The sequence below is a fragment of the Papio anubis genome, chromosome 4 (assembly GCF_008728515.1).
Source record: "Papio anubis isolate 15944 chromosome 4, Panubis1.0, whole genome shotgun sequence".
Taxonomy (NCBI): domain Eukaryota; kingdom Metazoa; phylum Chordata; class Mammalia; order Primates; family Cercopithecidae; genus Papio; species Papio anubis.
Window position 1 is genome coordinate 66,932,596 of NC_044979.1, and position 15,056 is coordinate 66,947,651.

At 34.5% G+C, this 15,056-nt stretch overlaps 1 protein-coding gene across 7 annotated transcripts in view; it reads right to left on the reverse strand.

The window, feature by feature from the left end:
- The window catches only part of SLC25A40 (solute carrier family 25 member 40), a 56,099-nt gene that overhangs the window by 39,670 nt on the left and 1,373 nt on the right, over positions 1–15,056 (reverse strand). The window lies entirely within an intron of this gene.

Below are 15,056 nucleotides of genomic sequence, written 5' to 3' on the forward strand. Positions count from 1 at the left end.
TAATCTCAGCTACCTCAGCAGCCTGAGGCAGGAAAACCACTTGAACCCAGGAGGTGGAGGCTGCAATGAGCCCAGATCACATCACTGAACTCCAGCCTGGGTGACAGAGCTAGACTCTGTCTCAAATAAAAAAATAATAAATTAAATGCATACAAATTGGAAAGAATGCAGTGTCTAGTCACAGACAAAATATAGAAAAACCCTAAGAATCTACAAAATTTAAAATGCCACTTAGAATAACTTAGTTTAGAAGGATCACAAGATAAGTTAATATAGAAAATCATATTCCTATATATTAGCAACAAAGTTATTTGAAACGTGTCAGACAACTCCAAAAATGTGAAATACTTAGGTATAAATCTATACAATATGGACAAGCTTTGTATGCTGAGAATTAAAAGACACTAATAAATCAAAGAAGCCCTAAGTGAGAAATATTCCATATTCATAGATCGCAAGACTCAAAATTATAAGGTCATCTGTTCTGCCCCAACAGATATACAGACTTACAGCAATTCTGAATAAAACCCTAGCACAACACTTCATAGAAATGGACAAGTTGATTCCAAAATTTATACAGAAAGACAAAGAAACCAGAATAACCAAAACGATTTTGAAAAAGAATAACAAAGTTGGAAGCCTCACACTACCTGATTTCCTGACTTAATTCAAAGCTACAGTAGTTAAGATACTGTAGTAATGAAGAAAGAACAGGCATATTGACCAATAGAATGGAACAGAGAGTTAAACAAAATACATCCACATATATATGATCAAATTATTTGTGACTATAGCAGAAAGGCCATTACATAGAGAAGGAATAGTCTTTTTCAATAAATTGTACTGGAATAATTAGATGTAAAAAGAATCTCCATCTATAACTTCATACTTGATACAAAAGCTAACTCAAAATGGATGTAGACCTAACTGTAAAACTTCTAAGTACAAGTATAAAACTTTAACAAGTTAACATAGGTATGTTTATGACCTTGGATTAAATAAAATTTCTTAGATATTACATCAAAGGCATAATCCATAAAAGAAAAAGAGGATAAATTATGTATCATCAAATTTAAGAACTCTCAGTCTTTGAAAGATACTGGTAAGAAAATTTAAAACAAACAAAAAACAAGCCATAGACTGGAACAAAAATTTCACATATCACATATCTGATAAAAGATTTACATCCAGAATACATAAATAACTCTCAAAACTCAGTAAGAAAATGAATAACCCCATTTTGTGTGTGTGTGTGTGTGTGTGTGAGAGAGAGAGAGAGAGAGAGAGAGTCTTGCTCTGCCACCCAGGTTGGAGTATGGTGCTGCAATCTCGGCTCATAGGAACCTCCACTTCCTGGGTTCAAGTGATTATCCTGCCTTAGCTTCCTGAGTAGCTGGGATTACAGGCACCCACCATCACACCTGGCTAATTTTTGTATTTGTAGGAGAGACGAGGTTTTGCCATGTTGGCCAGGCTGATCCGAACTCCTGACCTCCAGTGATCCACCTGCCTTGACCTCCCAAAATGCTGGGATTACAGACACGAGCCACCACACCTGGCCAAATAATCCATTTTTTAAAATAGGCAAAGATATACCAAACAAGAATATGAAATGATGCTCCACATCATTCGTCATCATGGAAATCAAACTAAACCGTAAAGATACCACTACATAATTACTAGAATGGCATTAAAAAATGTTGATGATACAAGTGTCAGCAAAGATGCAAAGCACCTAGACAACTCTCAAAAATTGTTAGTAGAAATGTAAAATATTGTAACTATTTTGGAAAACATTTTGCCAGTTTCTTATATGTGTATACGGCTGATCAAATAAGTAAATGTATAGTAAATAATAACAGCCAGGTTTCTCACTGTCACAGAATGAAGGTACAAATAAAGAAAACAAGAAAGCTAGAAGACACCCTGTCCTATGATGTTGGATTTGAATCAAAGCTATCATAACCAACTCACAGCTTTAAAATGCATATATACAAATAGACAAAAACAGAAATAATTACAAATGTATATAAATGCATGAGTTAGTATACATATATTTCTAAGCTGTGCCTGCTGAAGAAGTATAGAACCAATGATACTGCAGTAGCAATAACTCAATAGTAACAAATGTACCTATTATCCAGCTCATAATCTTTAATTCTCCAATAAAAAAGAACCAGGGATGCTTGGAGAAGTGGTTGTTCCTAGGCCTAGGGCAGGGAAAATACAAAATGAAACCACCATAGTGCTAAAAAATAAGAAAATGATTTAAAAGGATGAGAATGCAGTGGTAAGAAGACACATTGAATGGCAAAGAAGCCAAACTGAAAGAGTTCCCAAAGGCCAAAGTTAGAACAATTTGAGCAACAAAACACAAAATAATTGTTCTGGATTATAACTAATGGTATAAAATAAACATCCATCAGTAGATATCGATATAAACAATTGAATAAAGAGATGGAGACGAGTGATAGTTCTTTCTTACAAAAGCATTCATATTAATGAATTCTTCGTTAATAAGGAATGAGGAAAGCAAAAAAATCACCATTAGAACATCAGGGTAATAAGCACTGTAATAACACAGTAATAAGAATCCACCAATAGATGCTAAAATTATTGAGGAGAAACAGAATATTTGCATAGTCTCAAAGTATCTTACCTAAGATACTTATTAACTCCAAATATAAAGATAGTACTTTAACAATAGAAAAACTCTGCAGACACCAGACACCCTTAACCAAGTGGTTAAGGTTAATATCATGGTTAATATCATCAATAATAAGAAATGTAAATATCATGTACACCCTGTCACAACGTATTAAGGAGATTTTTTGTGATATTCTTGCCAAAAATGCATACTCTCCATCTAATCATGAAGATACATCGGACAAAACCAAATTAAGTGACATACTACAAAATAACTGACTAGTATTCTTCAAGGGCATGGTACACAAAGACTGAGGAACCATCACAAATTAAAGGCAGAAGAGACAAGAAACTAAGTGGGATCCTGAAGTAGATCCTAGAATAGAAAAATGACAACAGTGGGAAAAACTCATAAAATATGAATAAAATTGGTAGTGTGGCTTAGGAAAAAGTCTTGTACCAATGTTAATTTCTTATTTTGATGTACTATAGTATGCAAAATGTTAACATTAAGAGAATAAAGTGAAAGAAAAGTGTTTAAATAGACTTATATAACACCCTCAATCCAATGTATTTACACAAGGAAAATGAGACATTTACATTTATATAAAAACTTGTACACAAATAGTTGTAAGATCTTTCTTCATAAATTTCCCCAAACTAGAATCCACTCTAACATCTCTCAACTGGGAAATGTGTAAACAAATTTTCATATGCATAAAATGGAACACTACTCAGTAATAAAAAGGAAGAAAGTACTGATACATCCAACAACAGGGATGAATCTCAAATAAATTATCCTATGTAAAAGAAACCTGATTCAAAAGGCATTATTTCATTTAACTGGCATTATTGCAAAGGCAAAATAATAAAACAGACTGGACTGCCAAGGGATTGGAAGTGGAGAAAAAGAGGAAAAGACTAACAGCTGTGGAGAAGTGACAGAACTGTTGTGAATCTTAATTCTGATGATGACACTATGTTTGTCAAAACTCACAGGTATATGTACTAATGGGGCAAGACTGATTATATGTATATTACCTTTAAAAAGATAGCATTACAGGCCAGGCATGGTGGCTCACGCCTGTAATCTCAGCACTTTGGGAGGCCCACGCAGGCGATCATGAAGTCAGGAGTTCAAGACCAGCCTGACCAACATGGTGAAATCCCGTCTCTACTGAAAATACAAAAATTAGCCAGGTGTGGTGGCACACACCTGTAATCACAGCTACTCAGGAGGCTGAGGCAGGAGAATCGCTTGAACCCGGGAGGCAGAGGTTGCAGGGAGCCGAGACTGCACCACTGCACTCCAGCCTGGGTGACAGTGACTCCGTCACCCAGGAGACTCCATCTCAAAAAAATAAAAAAAAGATAACATTACAGCCTGGGGAACATAGGGACACCCTGTCTCTGCCAAAAGTTTTTAAAAATTAGGCATGGTGATGCATGCCTATAGTCCCAGGTACTCAGAAGGCTGAGGTGGGAGGATTGCTTGAGCCCAGGAGTTCAAGGCTGACTGTGCCAATGCACTCCAGCCTGGACAAGAGAGTGAGACTCTGTCAAAAAAAAAAAAAAAAAAAAAAAGTAGCATTAAAAGAAGACAACGTAAACTGTGGTTTTTGCCATTACTTTTAATGGCATTACTTTTAATGAGCAGCCTGAATTCTCAAGGTGATTCCTGGTGCCAGAGGAGCAAAGTGAAGATTGTTCTGAAAGAATTGTTGTTGTCTATTTTTACTTCTCTGGTGGTTGCCTAAGGACCAGCGAAAGGGACTTGTGCCTTTATTTCACTAAACTCAGAACTCCACAAGGCTATAAAGGCAACTACCCAAGGGATGTTTGTCAAAAACACTTAAAAAGGCAAATGTATCAGTTGTGGCCACCTGGAACAAGGGATAAAAATTGGCAAAAACAAAAGACACATAGAAGAGCTCGGGAGAAAAAGCTGGGCAATGAAGATGTTTTGTGAAATAAGCTCCCACAAATCTCTAGGTCTCTAGAAGGCTACATCCATGCTTAGAAAGGAGCACATGCACCGAGAATACCCAAGAAGGCATTCAGCTCTAACCTCTGGTTGACCTCCAGGCTCTGCACAAACAGAAAGTAAAGGTTAAGGAAGAGATGTAAATAGCCCATCTGAATGTTGAAAATATTTCCACCCCCAACACACATACACACAGCCCACCACTTAAGACTGGGAGAGTTTTTTGTTTGTTTTAGCGGGGATTCCACCCATTTAAGCAAATTTTCATCAAATCACTAGCTGACCAGTAAGCTAATGAAATAGAAACTTCACTAGTCACAAATGACAATGTATATGGACTTGACAAAATTAGTTATGAAAAGTCACTAAACAAACAACAGCAATCACAGTAAGCAACAACAAATCCTGGAGAGACAAAGAATCTGGTTTCCAGAGTTGCTATATTATATTTAAAACGTCCAGTCGTCAGTAAAAAATTATGAGGCATGCAAAGAAATGTGGCCCATACAAAGGTAAAATATAACGTAATAGAAATTCTCTCTGAGGAAACCCAGAAACTGGATTTATAAGACTAAGGCTATAAAACAATGATTTTAAATACACTCAGAGAGGAAAGGAAATCATGTAAAAGAAATAAAGGAAATCATAAGAACAATGTCTCACAAAGGAGAGACTATTAATAAAGAAACAGAAATTACAAAAAAGTGACCGAAGAGAAATTCCAAAACTGAAAATTACAATAACTGAAATGAAAAATTCATTAGAGGATCCAACAGCAGACTTGAGCAGGCAGAAGAATCAACAAACTTGAAGACAGGTCTATTGAGATTATCCAATCTGAGGAACAGAAAGAGAAAAACGGAATCTAAGAGACTTGTGGGACATTATCAAGCAAACCAACATACACCTAATGAAAGTACCAGAAAGAAAAAAGTGAAAAGGGCAGAAAGAATAATGGCCAAAAACTTCCCAAATTTGATGAAAGAAATTAATCTATACATCCAAGAGGCTCAGCAAATCCCTAGTAGGAGAAATTCAGAGATAGTTTTCACAAGACACATTTAAATCAAATTGACAAAAGCCAAACAGACAGAGAATCCTGAAAGCAGCAAGAAAGAAGCAATTCATCATATTAAAGCGATACTTGATAAGATTAACAGCTGATTTCACATGTAAAATCATGGAGGCCACAAGGCAGTGGATAACATGCAAAGTAATAAAAGAAAAAGACTGTCGAACAAGAATTCTATATTTAGCAAAATTATCCTTCAGAATTAAAAGAAAAAACCCAAACTAACACATTTCTAGATAAAGAAAATCAGAGAATTTGTCACTGGCAGACTTGCCCTACAACAAACACTAGGAGAAATCCTTCAAGCTAAAATGAAAGTCACTAGACAGTAACAGGGATTCACAGGAAGAAACAGAGCACACTAGCAAAAGTAACAAGTTAGGTAGTGATAAAAGGCATGTAAGTATATTTTTTTGTTTGTAAGTCCTTTTTGCTCCTGATATAAAAGGCAACTGCATAAAGCAATAAACAATATTTGTTATGAGCATACAATATATAAAAATATAATGTATGACAATAGCACAAAGATGGGGAAAGGGGATGGAGCTATACAAGAAAAATTTTTATTAACTATTGAAATTATGTTGGCATTAATCTGAACTAGATTTTATAAACTAAGATGTTAACTGAAACCCCGCAAGCAACCATAAAATTTTAAAATATATTAGAAGTAACAATGAAATTAAAATATACAATATCTATTTAAAATAAAAGGAAGCAATAAAGAGTGAGTGAAACAAGCACAATATACACAGTACCCAACTTACAATGGTGCCACTTACTATTTTTCAACTTTATGATGGTGCAAAAGCAATATGCGTTCAGTAGAAATCATACTTCGAGTATCCATACAACCATCCCATTTCTGTTTTTCACTTTCAGTACAGTATTCAATAAATTACATGATATTCAACAGTCTTTTATAAAACAGGCTTTATATTACACCATTTTGCCTAACTGTAGGCTACTGTAAGTGTTCTGAGCATGTTTAAAGTAGACTAGGATAAGCTACGATGCCTGGTAGATTAGGTGTATTAAGTGGATTTTTGACTTATGACATTTTCAATTTATGATGGGTTTGCTGGGATGTAACCCCATCATAAATTGAGGAGCACCTGTATGTAAATGAAATACAGAAAACAAGTAATAAAATGGCAGATGTAAATCTCACCTCAATAAATGTAAATATACAACTAAAAGGCAGAGATTGGCAAAATCAATTTAAAAATAATAATCAAACTATATCTTGGCTACCAGAGATTTAAAAAAAGAAAATATGAGACAGAGCCTTGCTCTGTACACCCAAGATGGAGTACAGTGGCATGACTATAGCCCACTGCTGCCTCAAACTCCTGAGCTCAAGCGATCCTCCTGCCTCAGTCTCCCAAGTAACTGGAATTACACACCACCATGCTCAGCTACTGTTATTTTAAATTTTTTACAAATAGGTCTCACTGTGTTGCCTAGGCTGGTCTCAAACTCTTGGCCTCAAGAGATTATCCTGCCTCAGCTTCCTGAGAAGTTGGGATTATAGGAGTGAGCCACCACACCCAGCATGACTCTTATATTTAAAGATACAAATAAGTTGAATGTAAAAGAAAGAAACAATAAAGATAACAATGTAAGTAAATGTAAAAATCTGTATTTTTAGTTAGTAACTGAATTGTTAATGTATTTTTGGTTAGCAACACCACTTTTTTCCTATATGATTTAAAATACAATTACATAAAATGGTAATTATAAATCTAAATTGATTTATGTCATTTATATCTATTTATATGTTATTTATAACAACAATATGTAATTTATCACAACATAAAGTGGATGGGGAGATGGAGGTATACAGGAGCAAAAGTTGTGTATACTATTGAAACCAAGCTGGTATTATTCTGAACTAAACTGTTATATATTTGATGTTAATTGCAATTCTAAGACTACCATTAAGAAAATACCTAAAATATATATTTAAAAGAAATTATAAGGGAATCAAAATGGTACACCAGAACACATCTATCACAAAAGAAGGTGATAATGAAGGAATGGAGGAATAAAATGATATGACATATAAAAAACAGCAAAATGGCAAAATACGCTCTCGTGAGTAATTTCATTAAATAAAATAAACTCTCCAATTAAGAGGTAGAGACTAGAATAATGAATTTTAAAAGTACCCAACTATATGCTGTCTAAAAGAGACTTTAGACCCAAAGACACACATAGGCTGAATGTGAAAGTGGAAAAAGACATTCTATGTAAACGGTAATTGTAAGAGAGCTGGAGTGGTAGTACTAGTATTAGACAAAATAGACTTTAAGACAAAAATTGTTACAAGAGCAAAGAAAGATGTTATGTAACGATACAAGTTGTCAATCCATCAAGAAAATATAAAAATTATAAACATATATACACCTAAAAATAGAGCCCCAAATATAAAAAGTAAAAGTGATAGAACTAGAGACAGATAGTTCAACAATAGTTGGAAACTTCATCATCTCACTTTCAATAATGAATAGAACCAGAAAAAACATAAACAAGGAATCAGAAAGACTTGAACAACACTATAAAGCAGTTAGACCTAATGGACATATATTGAACACCCCCCCTCAAATAACACCAAAATACACATTCTTCTGAGGTGAACATGGAACATTCTTTTAGATCATATGTTAGGCCACAAAACAATTCTTACTTAATAAAACTAAAATAATACGAAGTATCATTTTTTGACCAAAATAAGAGAAACCATAAAATCAATAATGAGAAAATGTGGAAAATTCTTGAATACGTGGAACTGAATAATATACTAAAATAATCAAGGAGTCAAAGAAGATAATTACAATGGAAACTTGAAAATGTCTTCAGATGAAAGAAAATGAAAACACAACACACCCAAAGTTAATGGACACAGCAAAGCAGTGCTCAGAGGGAAATTTATAGTTATAAAAATCTACATTAACAAATAAGAAAGATCTCTCAAATCAATAAACTAAACTTCTCCCTATAAAACTATCAAAAGGACAAACTAAATCCAAGGCATGTAAGAGGGAAAAAATACTATATATCAAAATGAAGATGAAAAGGAAAAAATACTATAAATCAAAATGAGGATGAAAAAGGAAAAAATACTATAAATAAAAATGAGGATAAAAAATAGAATATAAAAACTACAGAGAAAATTAATAAAACCAAAAGTGGTTTAAAGGATCAACAAAATCTATAATCTTCTAGGTATACTGGCCAAGGGGGAAAAAAAGACAACTCAAATTACTAAAATCAGGAATGAAAGTGGAGACAATACTACCAGTATAGTCTATTTGTTCTTGAGTCAATAGTCTGCTTACTTCTAAATACACTTATTAGAAACCTCTTCTATCAAAAATCAAAATCTCCCCAAGAGAGAAAGGTCCAGGACCACATGGTGTCACAGATAAATTCTATCAATATTTAAGAAAGAATTTACACCAAGCCTTCTCAAACTCTTCCAATAAATAAAGAAGGGAACACTTCCTAATTCATTTTATGAAGCCAGTACAACATTACTCTGATGTCAATGCCAAAGACCTCACAAGAAAACTAGCGACCACTAGCCCCTCTGTATGAAAGGTGCAAACATTCTCAAGAAAATACCAGTAAACCAAATACAACCATGTATAAAGCAAGTATATACCATGACCAAGTCAGATTTACCCCCGGGAATACAAGGATGGTTCAACACATTAAAATCAATCAACAAAATACACAATGTTAATTAAATGAAGGAAAAAAAAAAACATATCATCAACTCAATTGATGCAGAGAAAAATCTGACAAAATCCAGCACCCTTTCATAACACAAATATGTGACAAAGTAGGAAAAGAAGGGAAGTTCATCAACCTGATAAAGGACATCTATGAAAAAAACTCAAAAATAACATCATATTTAACAAAAGAAAGACTGAAAGCTTTTCCCTGAAGATCAGGAAAATAAAAAGTATGTCCATTCTCTCATCACTTTGATAACACATTATAACAGAAGTTCTAGCTGAGGCCATCAGGCAATAAAAAGAAACAAAAGGCATCTAGATTTGAAAGAAAGAAGTAAAAGTATCTCTAATAGATGATTTGATTTTATATCTATAATATCCTAAAGAATCCACCAAAAATCTATTAAAGCTAATAAATACAGCAAAGTTGCAGAATACAAGATCAATATATAATAATCAATTGTATTTCTATACAATAGCAATAAACAATTTGAAAATGAAATTAACAAAATAGTTTCCTTTACAATAGCATCAAAAAGAATGAAATAATAAATGTAATCAAGGGGGTGTAAGTCCTGTATAATGAAAACCACAAAACACTGTTCAAATTAAAGAAGACTTAAATAAATGGAAAGACACCTTGTGTTCATGAATTGGAAAACATATTGTGTAGATGATAATACTCTACAAATTCAATGAAACTGTGACCAAATTTCCAACTACTTTTTTTGTGGAAATTGATAAGCTGACCCTAGAACTCATATGGAATATTAAGAGACCCTGAATAGCCAATCTTGAAAAAGAACAAATTTGTAGTACTAATACTTCCCAATTTCAAAATTTACTAAAAATCTATAGTAATTAAAATTGTGTAGTACTGACATAAGGAGAGACATATAGATCAATGGAATAGAACTGAAAGCCCAAAAACAAGCCTATACATCTAGAGGCAACTGATTTTTAACAAGGTTTTAAAAACCTTTCCATGATAAAAATAATAGTCTTTTCAACAGATAATGTTGGGAAAACTGGATATCCACATGCAGAAAAATGAAAGTGGACTCTCTACTCACATAATATACAGAAAATTATCTCAAAGTGGGTCAAGGACATAAATGTAGGCAAAGTACAGAATTCTCATAAGAATAAATCTGTATGACCCTGAATCTGGCAATAGTGCCCTAGATATGATAGTAAAAGCACACGCAACAAAAGAAAAATAAAATTAGATTTTATTTAAAAAAATTGTGTATCAAAGGACACTATTAAAAAATTGAAAGACCAGGTATGGAAAAGAACAAAATTTTTTGCAAATCATATATCTGATAAGGGTCTAGTATTCAAAATATATAAAGAACTTAAAATTAAACAAGAACAACAACAACAAAAAACCTTCAAAAAAAGGGGCAAGGGACCTAATATTTAGAGAAGGTATACTGATGGCCAATAAGCACATAAAAAGGTATTCAACATCATCACTTATTGGGAATATGAAAATCAAAACCAGAAATAGATGCCACTGCACACCCACTAGGAAGGCTATAATTAAAAGTACAGAATATCACATGTGTTGACAAGGATGTGGAGAAATGGGAACTCTTTTACACTGCTAATGAGAATGTAAAACGCTGCAGCCACATGGAAAATAGTTTGGCAGTTCCTCAAAATGTTAAACACAGAATTATAATATAACCCGGAAATTCTCAGTAATAATTCTAGGTATATACCCCAGAGAACTGAAAACATAATAGTCTAACAAACATTTGCTTGTACACAAATGTTCAGAGATTATTATTCATAATAGCTAAAAATAAAAAGAAACCAAATGTTCATCAACTGATGAAAGGATAAACAAAACGTGGTATATCCCTACAAGAGAATTTTATTCATCTCTAAAAAGTGAATGAAGACCTGATATATGCTACAAAATAGATAAGCCTTGAAAACATGCTCAATAAAAGCCAGACACAAAAAGCCCCACATATTCTATTTCTATGAAATGTCCAGAATAGGCAAATCCATAGGGACAGAAAGCAAAAGAGTGATTGCCAGCGGTTGAGGAGACAGGAAGAATGAGAATGAGTGCTTGATGGGTAAGAGGTTTCTTTTTCCTATGTTGAAAATGTTCTGGAATTAGATAGTGGTGATGGTTGTACAACATTGTTAATATACTGGAAGCCACTGAATTCTACACTTCAAAATGGTTACAATGGCAAATTTTATGTTACATGAATTTTACCTGAATTTTAAAAACTGAAACTGTATGAGATCCCAGTTCACACCCAGTGATAACACTGCTTCATACATTACTGGAAGAAGAATCAAAAACGTCAATAGTTTCTCATACTGTTAAATATTACGTTACCTTATGATTCAGCTATTCTAAAAGAAGTAAAAATACATGCCCAAAAAAACCTTGTGTACGAATGTTCATAGCAGCATTATCCATAACAGCCAGAAAAATAGAAACAAGCCAAGTGTCCATTAACAGATGAACGGATAAACTGTGGTATATTCGCACAATGAACTACTACTCAGCAATAAAAAAGAATGAACTACTGATACATGTAAAGCATAAATGAATCACAAAAAGATTACATTATGAAAAATAATTACAACCCAAAATGTACAAATTAGATGATTGCATTTATATTATGCTGAAATACGGAGAAAACCATTCTATGATAATAAAAATCAGAAGACTGGTTACTTCTGGTGGGAGGAGGGAGACTGGAAAGAATGAGGCATCCTTCTGAGATGACAAAATGTTTTGTATTTTCATTTTAGTGGTAACTACATGGATATACATATCTATTAGAATACATAAATTCATATTTAGATACATAATGTTTAACATGGCTGTACTTTATTGCATGTGGATTATAAATGTTTGAAATTTTATACGATAAGACTTCTACGAGTATAACAGTAAACAAGCTTCACTGGGCATAGCACATTGTTAGTGCTCAATCAAAACAGGAGGAAAGCAGGAAATGAGGCAGGTAGATAGATTATTTTATAGTCATGGCCAAGTATGTGTCTCATACCACCCTAAAGGAATTTACAATTTAGTTCAGTATGTAAGATATAACCTCTGAACTGGTTCATTATCTGTAACAGCTGATGGAGGTGCCAAGTAGACTCTGAATTATGTTGCTTTGAGGCATCCATTACCATATATTCCCAAATTCTGAATCCTCCTGTCTTGCCTTTTGTTTTTTTTTTTGTTTTTTTTTTTTTTTTGGAGATGACAAGGTTTCACTCTGGACTATAGTGGCCAATCATAGCTCACTGAAGCCTAGACCCCTGGGCTCAAGTGATCCTCCCACCTCAGCCTCCCGAGTAGCTGGGACCACTGGTGTGCACTAGTCTAACGGGTTTAATTTTTTATTTTCTGTAGAGACAGCGTCTCCCTATGTTGCCCAGGCTGGTCGCAAACTCCTGGACTCAAGTGATCCTCCCATCATGGCCTCCAAAAGTGCTGGTATTACAGGCGTGAGCCACGTAGCCCGGCCTCTCCATTTTTGATCCTTCACTTAGGATGTGTTCACAGGCCTGATAATGCTGAATTTACCCTGGTTTCTCAGCCCACATTCACCTGAGACATTAACTTCAGTGCCACAGTCACTAACCAATCCTATCCTTGCATACACTTAGCCTGCAAAACTAAGAATTTAACCTTATATATAACCTTAAGCCCTCCAATTCACCAGGATAGTGAGACTATGAAATGTGCAAATTAAATAATAAAAATAGACCAGAACACATTTCAGAAAACAACATATTAATAGTTGGCAAATGAATCAAACAGGAATGATTATTATTCAAGACCCAAATGAGCAGGAGATAAAGGTTGAATCTAAACTAGGTTTGCTATGGACAGGAAAAAATTCTTGCTAAGCCAGGTGAAGAGGCTTAGGCAAAATAAAGAAAAAAAGTGGTAAGTATTATAAAATTAATTTGTCTAGATTCTAGAATAAAAAATTTATATTTGGATATGTGTGAGGTAATCTGGAAGATCAGATTTAGATCTCTGATAATCACAGAAAGTTGTAGAGTAAACAGTATTATCTTCATTTATAGATAAGGAAATTCTAGCATAGAAAGGTTAACTTTCTTTTTCTTTTTGAGATGGAGTTTCGCTCTGTCGCCCAGGCTGGAGTGCAATGGCGCGATCTCAGCTCACTGCAACCTCCGCCTTCTGGGTTCAAGTGATTTTCCTGCCTCAGCCTCCTGAGTAGCTGGGGTTATAGGCGCACACCACCATGCCCAGCTAATTTTTGTATTGTTAGTAGAGCCGGGGTTTCACCATGTTAGCCAGGCTGGTCTCCATCTCCTGACCTTGTGATCCGCCACCTCGGCCTCCCAAAGTGCTGGGATTACAGGCTTGAGCCACTATGCCCTGCCAGAAAGGTTAACATTTGCTCAAGGTCATAAAACTAGTTAGGAATAGGGCAGGTAATTAATAAAATTCATTTCTCTTGATTCACAGCCACATATTCATTTAATTAGATCATGATTCTGCTCAATGTTCTCCAATTTTGCCTAATATAACTCTTGAACATAGTTTCTCACCATAAATAACCCCGCTCCCATTCACTTCTTGAATGTCTACCCTTCCTCTGAAGGAATGTTTTCAAGCATATTTTCAAGATCTACTTTAAGACAAACCCCATCCTCTTACCAACAGACCTGACCACTGGACAATAAAAAGGAGGTTTCTATCCTTACTGACTATAGCCACATCCTTTCTGTGGCTACTAAAAGATTTAGGTTCCAGTAATATTTTTAAAAACTAACCTCGGATAATAGATTAGAAAATTACTAACTATCGAGTAAAGCAGACTTCCTGTTTATTTATTGCTCGGAATTACCATCTTCAGTGCAGTCAAGGGTGAGTCTAACAGCATAGGGTGCAACTATGTTACTGTCCTTCCTCTTCACAGTAAATAAGACACACAACTCATCTTTCACAAGAACATAAAATGGACTTCCTTTTTTGAAAAAATGTTCCTCAACAGAAGCATGCTTAAATCTTTCCCACATCCTCTAAACCTTCCAAAGATCAAGTCTTCCCTCCATTATACTTTCCTAAAATAACAATTTTTTTTTTGAAAGAGTACACTCAACCTGTCTGAACTTCAAGCTGATCATTTTTATCTAGTACTGTACTCATCTCCGCCACCCACTCAAATTACCCTTAAGGAAATCAATGATACCTGAAACGCCAAAATCAAATACTTATTTTTCAAGTATTAATCTTACCTGTCCTGGGGATGAAGGAACTGGTGCAGCGCTCACTAGGATATAATTACAGAGCTTTTAAGGAGCTCTCCTCTGTGCCAGGTACTGTACTAAGCATTCAAAAATGTTCATTTAACTTTCACAACATCCCTGAGAAGTATTACCCCCTTTTAACAGATTAAAATTGGGGCTCAAAATTACCCAGAGGCCAAGTAGTGAAGCCCATATGATTCTAATGTTTGCAGTCTCTTCCCAATTCTGTGGCATTTCCTCCATCTCTTTCACTATTTCATCAACCACGCTTTTAATCAGTTCTCTCATTTCACATGCTCTCCTTGGCAATTTCATTTCCTCCCAAAGCTTTAAC